The following is a 12,510-nucleotide window of genomic DNA, read 5'->3' on the forward strand; positions in this document are numbered from 1 at the left end:
TCCTCTTGTTCTGGCGCTGGCCACCTGAGAGAAGAGAGCAACCTCCTCCTGGCCACAACCACCCCTCAGGTAGTTGTAGACAGCAATAAGGTCACCCCTGAGCCTCCTCTTCTCCAGGCTAACCAATCCCAGCTCCTTCAGCCTCTCCTCATAGGGCAGGCAGAGGTAGTCAATGGGATTTATATCAGAAGAAGCAACTTCTCACATAAGAGACTGCTAAATGAAGCTTCAAAAATGAGGTTAGCAATAGGTTTGTAACACTGGTGCTGGCTGATCTTTGGATTTTCCGTCTTTGTTACAGTTTCTTGTGTCGTTTTTGAAAACAGATGCCCAGCAATTGGATTCCTTTGCTGTTTCAGAAGTAATCAGTTTGGCTTTTTAATTCATCACAATCTGACATTTGTTAAAAGTGGCTTCTGTCAAATGGAAGGGGATTTTTCACTATTTTCATCACAAATACATTTGCACTTTTAATGAGCTTGAACCAGCAGACTGCCTGTTCGGATCTCTACTCAAGCGAGTTTGAAGTAATTATGGAAAGAATGACAGAACAAAGACTGTTTACCAGAATTTCTTTCAAATACTTTGCTGAATATAAACCCAGAAACTTTCTGTCCTTAATAAATAAAAATCCCCTACCAATTTTCTAAATTAAATGTACCTTTTTAATATTTTTCATACTTTCACAGAAGTATTATTTTTTTGCCATAACACCTTTGCTACTACCCATTTGTTTTCTTCACTTGAACACTCAGTATATTGAATGCTGTGATAAGGTTTTCATTGCAATTTAAAAGCTGGCTTAGGATGAAGAGATTTCATGACAGTTAAGTCAATAAATACTTTTTTTTTCCCTTTCCAATGTAGAATTAGTTACATATTGAATTTTCTGCATTTTCTCTTTTATGGCTGTTCAGATTTCTTACAGTAAATCACTAGAAAATAATTCCTCTGGTAAAAGTTTGCATTGCATCTACAAGGAGCGTAGCTAAATCTCTTGCTGTTCAGTATTTACCTCTGACCTTCCTGAAGTTTCTGTGCTATTATTAATTAAACTACTTTGTTTAAAGCTCCTTACCCAAACAAAGCATGTTTGCACATTCTAGGAAGGAAGGAAGGAAGGAAGGAAAGAGAGAAAGAAAGAGAGAAAGAAAGAGAGAAAGAAAGAGAGAAAGAAAGAGAGAAAGAAAGAGAGAGAGAGAAAGAAAGAAAGAAAATAAATTTGTTCTTATAGTAAATATTTTCTCTAAATTGTCAAGTACTATTTTGGTGGCTTCTTGGATTCTCAGTGATGACTACTAAATGCAATAATTCATCATCTTAGAAATACCATAAATACAAAATCAGCAGCTGACTGTCAAAAAAAAATTGAAAGGCAGCAAAGCATTATTGGAAGTCAGAGTGGGAATGTGAGTCACACCTGCAGATCTGTCCTCCTTCAGTTGCATATTTTCTATCTCTAGCTGACATCTCCCAAATGAGTCCAACATTGATTGTGTGCAGTTAAAAACTGTAAACACCTGATGTCTTTCACAAAGTATTTACGGGTTGCTATGCTGTTGGTGTCATGTTGTTGACTATGGGGAAAACACATAAGCTGCAATATGCATTTCCTAGGGTTTCTAAAATCACTAGATGAAAATATCAAGTTACTTGAAATGGATAGTGAATGTTTATGCAATAATTAACCATTTTAACTGATGGTTAATGACAGTTAAAAAAATACATCTCAATATATAAGGAGTATTTTGTGGACTACACTAAAGATTGTTGTTGGTTCAATGTAATCCTGTTAAGAAAACTAATCCCTACTCTGTGGAGTTCCCTATATAAAAAATTATGTTAGGAAAAATGATTATTTTAATACATTAAATTTACTATGTGATCTTAAATACTGAATTTGAATACATTACATTCCAGAAGTATAATGTATATAATATAATGTATATATAAAATGTATATATAATAGAAACAGTTGTCCAGTCAGTGTAGTTGACCAAGTGGCCATATGAATGTAGCAATACAAGCAGGAAGTGGCCGTGCAAAACATGATGTAATGTGCCTTAGAAAAGCAGCCACATAGAAAACCAAGATTTACATATGAAATCCTGTGTCTCTCTGCTATAGTTTGAGAGTTTTTCATCAAGAAGAGGATATCTTGCATTTATTTATTAGTGAAATAAACCATTTGGCTACAGAGGAGAAAAGACTGGATGAGGCACTTAGTGCCATGGTTTAGTTGACTGGATAGGGCTAGGGGATGGGTTGGACTGGATGATCTTGGAGGTCTCTTCCAACCTGGTTGATTCTATGATTCTCTCTGAGGCTGGTTTCAAAGGATAAGGCAGTAGTACATGCAGATCTGTGCTTGATCTTCTTGGCTTTGTAGGACCATCTTCTGAAATGACATCTTGTTCCTTAGTCAACAGCTTTTCCAGCAAGAGGTACTTTGGCTGCTTCCTTTAGAGCTGGTCTGTCCATGTCAGAGTCAACAGGTAGCTCGTGTTCTTTATTGCAGTTTGTTTAGCCACAAGATTTGGAAGCCCATACTTCTTAATAACAGTTCACTGTTAATTTGTCATTTCCACATATCTATTTCTTCAAATGTCATCACAGTGATAGAAATCAGCTTGTTCAAGAGGTATAAGCAGTTACAGAGTTAAAATGTTTTATTTGATTAACTGGTTTACCTCGTACAGAGAGTGCTTTATTTGTGTGGCTTGCGTAATGCGGTACTTGTCATGTAGGATGTTATTTATAACAGAAGCCATAATCCAGCAGGCCAAGAACAAATTGCAAAACAAATTATGAAGCTCACCTGCAGCCCCTGTTCATTGCAGTGGACGTTTTAGATGTTATACTACAGACTTTCCCTGACTAGGGCAAGTAGAATATTAATTATTTTCTTATCTGTATTCCGAAGCCTTTCTGTGCATGTGTGTATATATATATATATATATAAAACATCTGTCAACAAATTGCTGGAATATCTGAGGTTGAAAACACCCCACATTTCTCAGATGATAAAGCTCATTCCTACTGATAAACTTTTGAATTAGTCATCAAAGTAAACATCTTTTCTTTCACCGGGACAAGTTTAAAATGTTTTAAGGGCTGTAGTTGAATTCATAAGGGTGATAAAACTGACAGTGTACTTAAGATGATAAAGGAATCTTGCCGATTGCTGTCCCTGCTAGGAGACAAGAAATCTTTTTGATTTCTCATTCAAAACACTGTGCAGCTCAATAATTTTGCTATCAGGTGCATTGAGTTGAATGTGCCTTTTTTGTGACAGAATTAACATATTTGAAGTTTTCTGTTTCTCAGGTTTATCCTTAGGGTACCATTACATCACTCCACTGAGGTATTTGTTTTGCATATGAGGATAAGTGGTAGTAACAGCTTTACTCTTTTGTTTTCCTGAGATCTTAGGGTTTGGGTAATCTCATAAGGTTGAGGAAAGAGGTTTTATTGTGTGGCTCACAGCACATCGCCAGATGATTGATTTCCAGTCTTTCCCTGAAATCAGGACAGAGGAAGATGCTGCCTCAGAAGGATTTGAAGTTGTGCTTCTGTTTTTAAAATTACAGGGAGAGAGGTTGTTTTTTTTTTTATATATATATAGTTGTGGTCCTACAGATCTCAGCATAAATAGCAGCTGCTTCAGCTTCATGTAAAAATCCCAAACAAAAAAAAAACAACAACAAAAGAACTTTGATTAGCTGGTTTTGGATAACCTATTTTGACTTCAGAAGAGCATTTGAACTCTGAAGTACACACACTTGTTTGTGAAGAATACTATAATTAATCACAGAATCACAGAATGTCAGGGGCTGGAAGGGACCTCGAAAGATCATCCAGTCCAACCCCCCTGCCAGAGCAGGATCACCTAGACCAGATCACACAGGGATGCATCCAGGTGGGTCTTAAATATCTCTAGAGAAAGAGACTGCACAACTCCCCTGGGCGGGCTGTTCCAGTGTTCCATCACCCTCATAGTGAAAAGATTTTTCCTCATCATAGAATCAACCAGATTGGAAAAGACCTCCAAGATCATCCAGGCCAACCTAGCACCCAGCCCTAGCCAATCAACTAGACCATGGCACTAAGTACCTCCTCCATTTTTTTTAATTCAACACCTCCAGGGACAGCAACTTCACCACCTCCCTGGGCAGCCCATTCCCTTGGCAAATCACTCCCTCTGTAAGCCTCACAGTTTAAACCTCATCTTTACACAGAACTTCCAGTGCCTCAGCTTTGACCCATTGCCCCTTGTCCTGTCATTGTGCATCACCAACAAGAGCCTGGTTCCATCCTCTTGGCAAATATATTGCTGTGTCCTATACAGCCAAAAGGAGTTAAGACTGCATGCATCAGAAAAGATGATTTTGTCTTCATAAGAATTCTTTGTAAGAGGTTCAGACCTATAGTACAGAAACATAGGAAATAGTCCAGTCCAGCAGCATTAGGGCTTTTGACTGCTATGAGTCCTGTTTCTAGAGACCCTAAACAACAGTTGCTGAAAACAGTTTCCATATTTGATATTTGTGGTGTTAGCAAAATCTCCCAATGCTATTTATGCAGATTTTATAGTAAATATCTTCTCTTTCTTTTTTTTTTCTTTTTTTTGCTGTAAAGAACAATTTGGCACCAACAGCTTGTATTTGTTTATTCTCTAGGCAGTTATTTTGGAATAATTTGTTTATGTGATTAAAAAAAAGAGCAGCAGTGGGCTCCTATGTCTGGTAAATATTAGGATATACTATGTTAAAAAAGTAAACCAGCTATTTCTTAGACTGACTTTCTGGATCTGAAGCAGAACCTTTCATCCAGAGTCTGTTCAGAGCAGCAAAAATTTGCCTAGCATTTCAGTTAATATGCTAATTTATATTGCAAACCAATATCTTAAAAATCTAAGCATAGTTATAGATATTGGTTATGTGTATAGGATGAATAATTTCTCCTCACTAAGATGGTGAGTCATTTTGAGAGTAAGAATAGGTATTGGGCACCTAGTACAGCAGGTTTTTTACTGATGCCTGTTTAAGTGTACAAAACAAATTGGGATTCAGTGTCATATTCCTGACATTGCTGTCTCCAGAAATCACCAACTTACCAGTTAGGAACCATTTTGAAAGAGGCCTCTGATGCAATGTTTTTCAGCTTTGAAGCACATCTGAAACTTTAAGAAGTGCTTTATGTAGTTGATTGCATCAGCTTTATTTCTGGCTTTATAGTATCAATAATTCCTGTTCTGTAGTAGGTTTCTTGTCACGCAGTTTGTGTTATGTTATAGCACTGAGTTCTTGTTTCTAAAAGAATCACAATTATTAGCTGTCTCTATAGATCATTCTGACTCTTAAGTCCATAAGTAGGTGTAATTTTCATATTCTGGATCTTGAAATCTTGCCCTCATTGGTAAGTCTTCTTTGACTTAGAATCATAGAATCAACTAGGTTGGAAGAGACCTCCAAGCTCATGCAGTCCAACCTAGCACCCAGCCCTATCCACTCAACTGGACCATGGCACTAAGTGCCTCGTCCAGGCTTTTCTTGAACGCTTCCAGACACCGTGACTCTACCACCTCCCTGGGCAGCCCATTCCAATGCCAATTACTCTCTCTGCCGACAACTTCCTCCTAACATCCAGCCTAGACCTCCCCTGGCACAACTTGAGACTGTGTCCCCTTGTTCTATTGCTGGTTGTCTGGGAGAAGAGACCAACCGCCACCTGACTTCTTGGCAGTTTAACTCAATTCACTAGATGATCAATCTAGCTGATTACTTGGCTGATAAGAATTGCCATCCAGCAGGCTTTCCTCTTTTTCCTCCCAGAGCATATCTCTTTCTTTTGTGAAAAATCAATTGGTGGATGTTAGGAGGAAGTTCTTCCCAGAGAGAGTGATTGGCATTGGAATGGGCTGCCCAGGGAGGTGGTGGAGCCACTGTCCCTGGAGGTGTTCAAGAAAAGCCTGGCTGAGGCACTTAGTGCCATGGTCTGGTTGATTGGCTAGGGCTGGGTGCTCAGTTGGACTGGATGATCTTGGAGGTGTATTCCTACCTGGTTAACTCTATGACTCTATGAAAATACTGTGGGTAAACATTAAAGTAGGTTAAATTCAGCTGTCTAGGTGATGAAAAAAAAACCTTCCTAATCAATCATGATTTAAGGAAATAGCAACACAATTAAATACATAAAGTATTTTTACATGATATTATTTATATTTATGATAGCTTTTTAAGTTTACAATAACATCACAGGTTTTTGAAACAGGAATTTGCTTCAGCTACAGCATGTGAAATCTTAGAAAGGAACTGTTAAGACAACATTGTTTAAAAGTTGCATGTTGGCTTGTGAATGTACCTAGGAACGTTGGCAAGAATTTTCCACCACAGGAAAATAGGACCACAGTGTATATTGTTTTCCAGAGTTCTCTCTGGAGTGTCAGTGCAAATCTTTTCTCTGACAATATAAAGAAATTTAAACCTTTACTTTCTTCTGTTGCAGAAAGCAAAATACATTTAGGATGGGGGGGAATGCTGTCCAAATAGCTTAAATCAGGGGAAGATAAAGCTTGAAGAATGGAAGAAAGGCACAGCATCTCTGTGTCTTTCTCTAGCTGGAGAGACCTGCTGCTCCCACTGGTACTGATCCCATGAGGAGGTGGCTGTCTGTCCATGCTGCACTGACTTCTGTCACAATGTTATTGCAGCTCCAGAGGGACAACTTATTCTGTCCTGTGCACATCCTTGAAACTATTAGATCTGTGGTGGTAGCTGAAAATGATAAATGGTTTCATATTTGTCAGTTCTTTTGTTCTGAAATACTTTTCAACCTCTTGGGCTTTCTCTCCAGGGCAGTTCTATTTAGTCTCTTCATGCTTCTTTGTGATTTAATTCTGCACAAGGACCTCTTCTGAGCCTTGAAACTCTGTGCTTGAAGTCATACATTTAGTTGTGAAAATTTTACTTCTGGATGTCTTTAGGCTGTGGAGTATCACTAAATCACTTCCACTTGTAGTGTCATTGTGACATAGGAGTTGCTGAGTTAGTTTCTTGTGAAGCATAGTGTATGTGAATGATAATCACCCCCCAACAAGTGTGTGTGAATCAAGGGAGGCTGCATGAGGCTCTTAATGCCATGGTTTAGTTAATTAGAAGGGTTAGGTGACAGGTTGGACTCGATGATCCTGGAGGTCTTTTCCAACCTGGTTGATTCTGTGATAGTTACTAACAGTGTTAATGTGGTTCCTCGTGGGTAGATGACTTTCCAGTCAGGATTCCAAGTGCAATGGGAACAGGGGCAAAATATGTCACTTCCAAGATCTATCAATTAAGATTCTTATCCACACCTGTGCCTGTCTCTGCTTTTCACCTAAGCTGAGTAGATCTGGATTGCAGCATTCTGTGGTATTTAGAAGACACATAGATGGGGCACTTAAGGATGTGGTTTAGCAGTGGACTTGACAGTGCTGCATTAATTGTTAGATTTGACCTTAAAGGCTTTCCTCAACATAAATGATTCTATGGTACCGTGACCTGTTCCAGTTTGGGCCACGAGCTTATCTGCTTCTGGAGAACAGGATTGACTCTTACCCCTTTTCAGGAGTGAGAATGAGGATACTGCACACCAACTGGAAGTTTTAAAGAGAGATTCTATTTACAAGAGCAGATATACAAAAGGCAATCAGGTAAAATAAGTACAAGACTCACTTGGCCCAAACTGGACTTCTGGAATCCTTCACCTCTTCCACTCTCAAACAGCTAAGGTAGGCTGAAACTGCCCCCCAACGCTGGGGCTACAGGGCCTCAGTGGCTCCTGTCTGTCAACCCCCTCACAAACCATGAGGTAAGAGTGTGCGCTGCTCAGAGAAGTGGAAGCAAAAGAAGGGAGGAGAAAGGGGAGAGATCAAGTCAGACACCGTCTCTTAAGCTGTGATTCCAAAAATGGAATAGAATAACAATATTACAGTATCCTGGGATGAGCCCATTCCAGTTCCCCTTTGTGTTGAGGTGGAACCTCCTGTGCCGCAGCTTATATCCATTGCTCCTTGTCCTATCACAGGGAGCAAGTGAGCAGAGCCTGTCCCCCACCTCCTGGCCAGCCTTCAGATGTTTATAAACATTTATTCAATCCTCTCTCAGTCTTCTCTTCTTCACACTCCAAAGTCCCAGGTCCCTCAGCCTCTCCTCATAAGACATGCCCTCCAGTCCCCTAATCATCCCTGTGGACCTCTGCTGGACCCTTTCCAGCAAGTCCCTGTCCCTCTTAAACTGGGGAGCCCAAAACTGAGCACAGTATTCAAGATAAGGTCTCAGCAGGGCAGAGTAGAGGGGGAGGAGAACCTCCCTTGATCTGCTGGACACACTCTTGTTGGCCACAAGGGCACATTATTCAAACTACCCTTGGCTGAAGCAGTAGGATTCTCCTTTCTTTTATTATCTATTATTATGCACACTTCCCAATGTCCTCTGCCTTGTATCCATAGGGTTTTTCATTTTCTCAGGAGAGATGACTAAATTCTATTTACCCATACTGCTTGTAACCTTGAGCCATGCAATTCCCCGCTATCTGGTTCTTGAACACCAGCTGACAAAATCCTGTCCAGTGTAAGGGCAGATTTGAATTTATTGCTTACCTAATATTCCAGGTACGATCCATCTGAAATGCTTGAGGTAATAGCAATCTATGGATATATCAGCTGAGCAAGGAAAAAGAAGCAATCTCCATTTATAAACCTGTACTGCTTTTTACTAATCTCCTCGGCATGAGCTTTTTATATTTGTTATGACTCAATGCATGATTTATTATTGGACTTCATAATACTTAATAATACATTCTGCACTTGCTTTTCTGTACAGATATTTTTTCCAGCCATACATAATCACTGCAAACTCATTTCATGAAAACATATGAAGAATATTTATAATTCATAACCAATATTTCAAGAATAAAATGCCTTTTTTTTCTTTTCTTATCCAAATGTGTTGAATCAACTCAGGAAATAAAACTTCTACCACTTTATTGTAGATGGAGAGTTTTAAATATCCCATTTATTATGACTAATACATACTTAAATAAATTATATAAAAACATTAAACTGGAAGGTAAACAAAGAAATAATGCTTCATATCTTAGAAATAAAGAGAAAATAAATCATGCTGCATAAAAAAAGCCTTGAAAGTGTAGGGCACTTATAATTACTGAGAAACTCCAATTCATAATACTTTTATTTTAGAATATTTTCTTATCCAGACATTCCTTGAATATATTATTGAAGTTACTTCTTTCTCTTTGTTGTTGTTGTTGTTTGTATGTTTGTTGTTGTTGTTTTAGTTGGGGTTTTCTTGTTTGTTTTCTAATACAAAACAAAATAAGGATTTAGAACAGCAGAATCATGTAGATTGGAAAAGATGGTTAAGATCATAAAGTGTAGTCATGAGTAGCTGAAGACACATTCAAAATGTGTTTGCTCCTTGTAAATTGGATGTAAGAATGCTCTCTTTCAAGAACACCTTTGTAGTGATGTCTCTTTGCCTGGCTTTTGCTATCCCAAAAAGGCTGTGTCTCATGCTTGGTGGCTATCATGTTGTTTTCAGGTCTCCTTAAGATGTGGCTTGTTTAGTGCAGGCAGATGGTGGCAGCTCAATAGTGAAGTCTGGTCAAGATTATTGTCTTTTTATCTAGTGTTTTGGAGAAGAGTCTGCAGAGCCTGTGAGGTGTTCATTTATCTAGTACAGAAATTCTTGTCTCGCAAAAATGCCTCGCTAAGGAAATGCAATAAACCAAATAAGATGAAAGGCAGGTAAAGCACTAGCAAAGTTTTGCTAGTTCATTAGTTGTGTAAAATGATCATTGAATTCTATGTTCTTTGCTTTATTTTAAAATAGCATCCAACAATGAAACTCCTTCCCTCTTAAAAAAAACTTAATCTATACAACTTTCTTACTTAAAACATGAAATCAGATGAGTCTTTCGCTGTGAAATGGAATTTAGTCCTGTTCATATGCTTACATCCCTTTCACTACTAGAATTTTCACAACATGCCACAACCTGACCTCAGAGGAAGGGTTCATGGGAGGCTCTTCAGTGATGCCAAGGAGTGACACCAAAATGGCTAGAATGATTGGGAGTTTATTAATTACAAGTTAGTGCAGATCCCTTTGATCATTTAGTGGTTCTTAAGGGAAACGAGGTGATTGCTCTAGTAGGTGCAGGAGAGAGAGAAGAGAAAAGTGAGGTAAGATCAGAGGTCAGAGGAGGAAAGTATCACCACTCTTCAGTTCCAGCAGTGTCCCACATGGTCAGTGTCTTTTTGGCAGTGTATTTTTCCACAGACTGGTTGGTAGAGGTGTTCCCAAAGCGTGCCGGAGGGCGTGATGGTGGCACAGGTGCTTTAGGCACAGTGGTGGCAGCAAAGCAGCAAGCGCCTCTGATATTCTGGGTGACTGCTGCTTCGCCTTTGTGCAAGCTTGGCTTTGGAACAAAGGCCTTGAGATAGCACAGGTGAGGTGCAGGCACCCAAGTGGTGCTCCAAGAGTAGTCTGTCACAGGCACTCGAGCATAAAGAAAACATGAAATCAGAGAAGCTGTCTCTTTGAGTCAGACATCTGTGATAGAAGAGAGACAGTTTGTGCAGAACAAGCTTCTATGGGGACTTAATTTCCACATGACCAAACCAAACTTCCTCCATTTTAAATTACAGGGATGATGTTGTTCAAAAGGAGTTGCACAAATTATACAGCTTTTCTTCCTCCATTTTCTCCTCTAACCAAAAGCTTTTACTTAAAACATTAAGAAAGCAGCTTTCATTTCTTGCAAATGAATGTGGAACATTTAAAGTCACTTGCATAGTTTTATTGTTGGGAAAGAATCATAGAAGCATAGAAACAAAGAGGTTGGAAGAAACCTCCAAGATCATCCAGTCCAACCTGGCATCCAGCCCTGTTACAGTGAGGGAGGGGGAAAAAAAGTCATGTAAGATTTTAATGAATTAAAATGATATTTCTTACTACAGAGTAAAATGTTTGGGGGATTTGCATGTACAAACTTCTACAAGATAGATGTTGACTGTTCTGCTTAGATACAAACTTTTAATCTACAGTTATTCAATAAAGGCTTTTAAACTGCTTTTGAGGCTGTGTGTGTGTGCATGTGCACAGACAAGTGTGTCAAGCAACTATTATGTTCAGTATGTTTTGGGAGATAATGTAAAGCTGACACATTTAGTGATTCTTTTTTGCCTGAAGCTTGTTCATATAGCTTTTGTAAAGAGATATATTTACTTAAGTCAGTCATAAGAAAACGTGCTTTCCTCAAACAACAAAAAGGGAGAACAAGTAATTGGTACACAAGTTTAATTTGTATGTGGTTCAAAATAGATGCTGTGTCATTTGACTACTAAAGAGAATTCTGTGGGGACTGACTATCATGGCAAATATCACAGTATCACATAGTATCACAGTATCATCAAGGTACCTCATAGATCATCAAGTCCAACCCTTTACCACAGAGCTCAAGGCTAGACCATGGCACCAAGTGCCACGTCCAATCCTGCCTTGAACAGCTCCAGGGACGGCGACTCCACCACCTCCCCGGGCAGCCCATTCCAGTATCCAATATGGCAAACTAGAGGAAGTTAAAACTATTTTAATTCTACTTTAGTACATTTTTGCATTCAGAAATAATATATTAATAATGCTGACCTTGATTCTCCACAGTAATGTTGAATTATAGTCTTAAAATACTAATAAACCCATTAGTATGTGTAATAAATGATCTAACCTCTCAAGCTCAGCTGGATCCTGGAAAGAACTGTAAAATATATATGTATATATATATAAAAAAACCCTGCTTTTACATCTCTTGCTTTGATCTCATGTAACCTTAATAGAATAACAGCAGCAAACTCCACATTATTATTATTATTAAATAGTTTATTATTTTTTTTAATTTAATCTTTTCATACAGGTAAGACTGAATGTAGCTCCTATTTTGTAAAGAAGCTTGGAGAATAAATTATAAGTGATTTATATAAAGTGTATTTTCTTCCCTTCAGAAGAGATTCACTCATACTTTTAATTTCCAAGGCCTCATTTTCTCTTAATGCTCTTCCCTGCTGCTTTAGAAATTTTTCTCATGCATCTTTTCATGATTTTTAAAACTAAAGCACAAAAGTTCAGATCTCCATGAAGTCATGGCAAAAGTAGTCTTACTTTAAACATCTTCAATATTTATGTCTTAGTTTTTAGCTGGATTTCCCTTAATGAAAGAAAAAAGGGGGTTATGGCATAATTTACCTCTTCCTATTGTAATCATCCAAGATGAATCCATGTATCAGACTTACTGAATGCCAGCTGGCATTTCTACAATAGAAAACCAACAGCTAAGGTAGACAAAATGGGCATCTAAATGTAGGTGAAAGAAATCCTATCCTATTCTTACAAACTATAACCTTACCTAAATGAAATGCTTCATACAAAATATTGTGTCATGGTGTCATAGTTCAGG

The 12,510-nt window shown here is 38.4% G+C and overlaps 1 protein-coding gene across 22 annotated transcripts in view; it reads left to right on the forward strand.

Annotated features, from left to right (window-relative positions):
• The window catches only part of DMD (dystrophin), a 1,274,903-nt gene that overhangs the window by 832,510 nt on the left and 429,883 nt on the right, over positions 1-12,510 (forward strand). The window lies entirely within an intron of this gene.

The sequence above is a fragment of the Pogoniulus pusillus genome, chromosome 12, assembly GCF_015220805.1.
Source record: "Pogoniulus pusillus isolate bPogPus1 chromosome 12, bPogPus1.pri, whole genome shotgun sequence".
Taxonomy (NCBI): Eukaryota; Metazoa; Chordata; class Aves; order Piciformes; family Lybiidae; genus Pogoniulus; species Pogoniulus pusillus.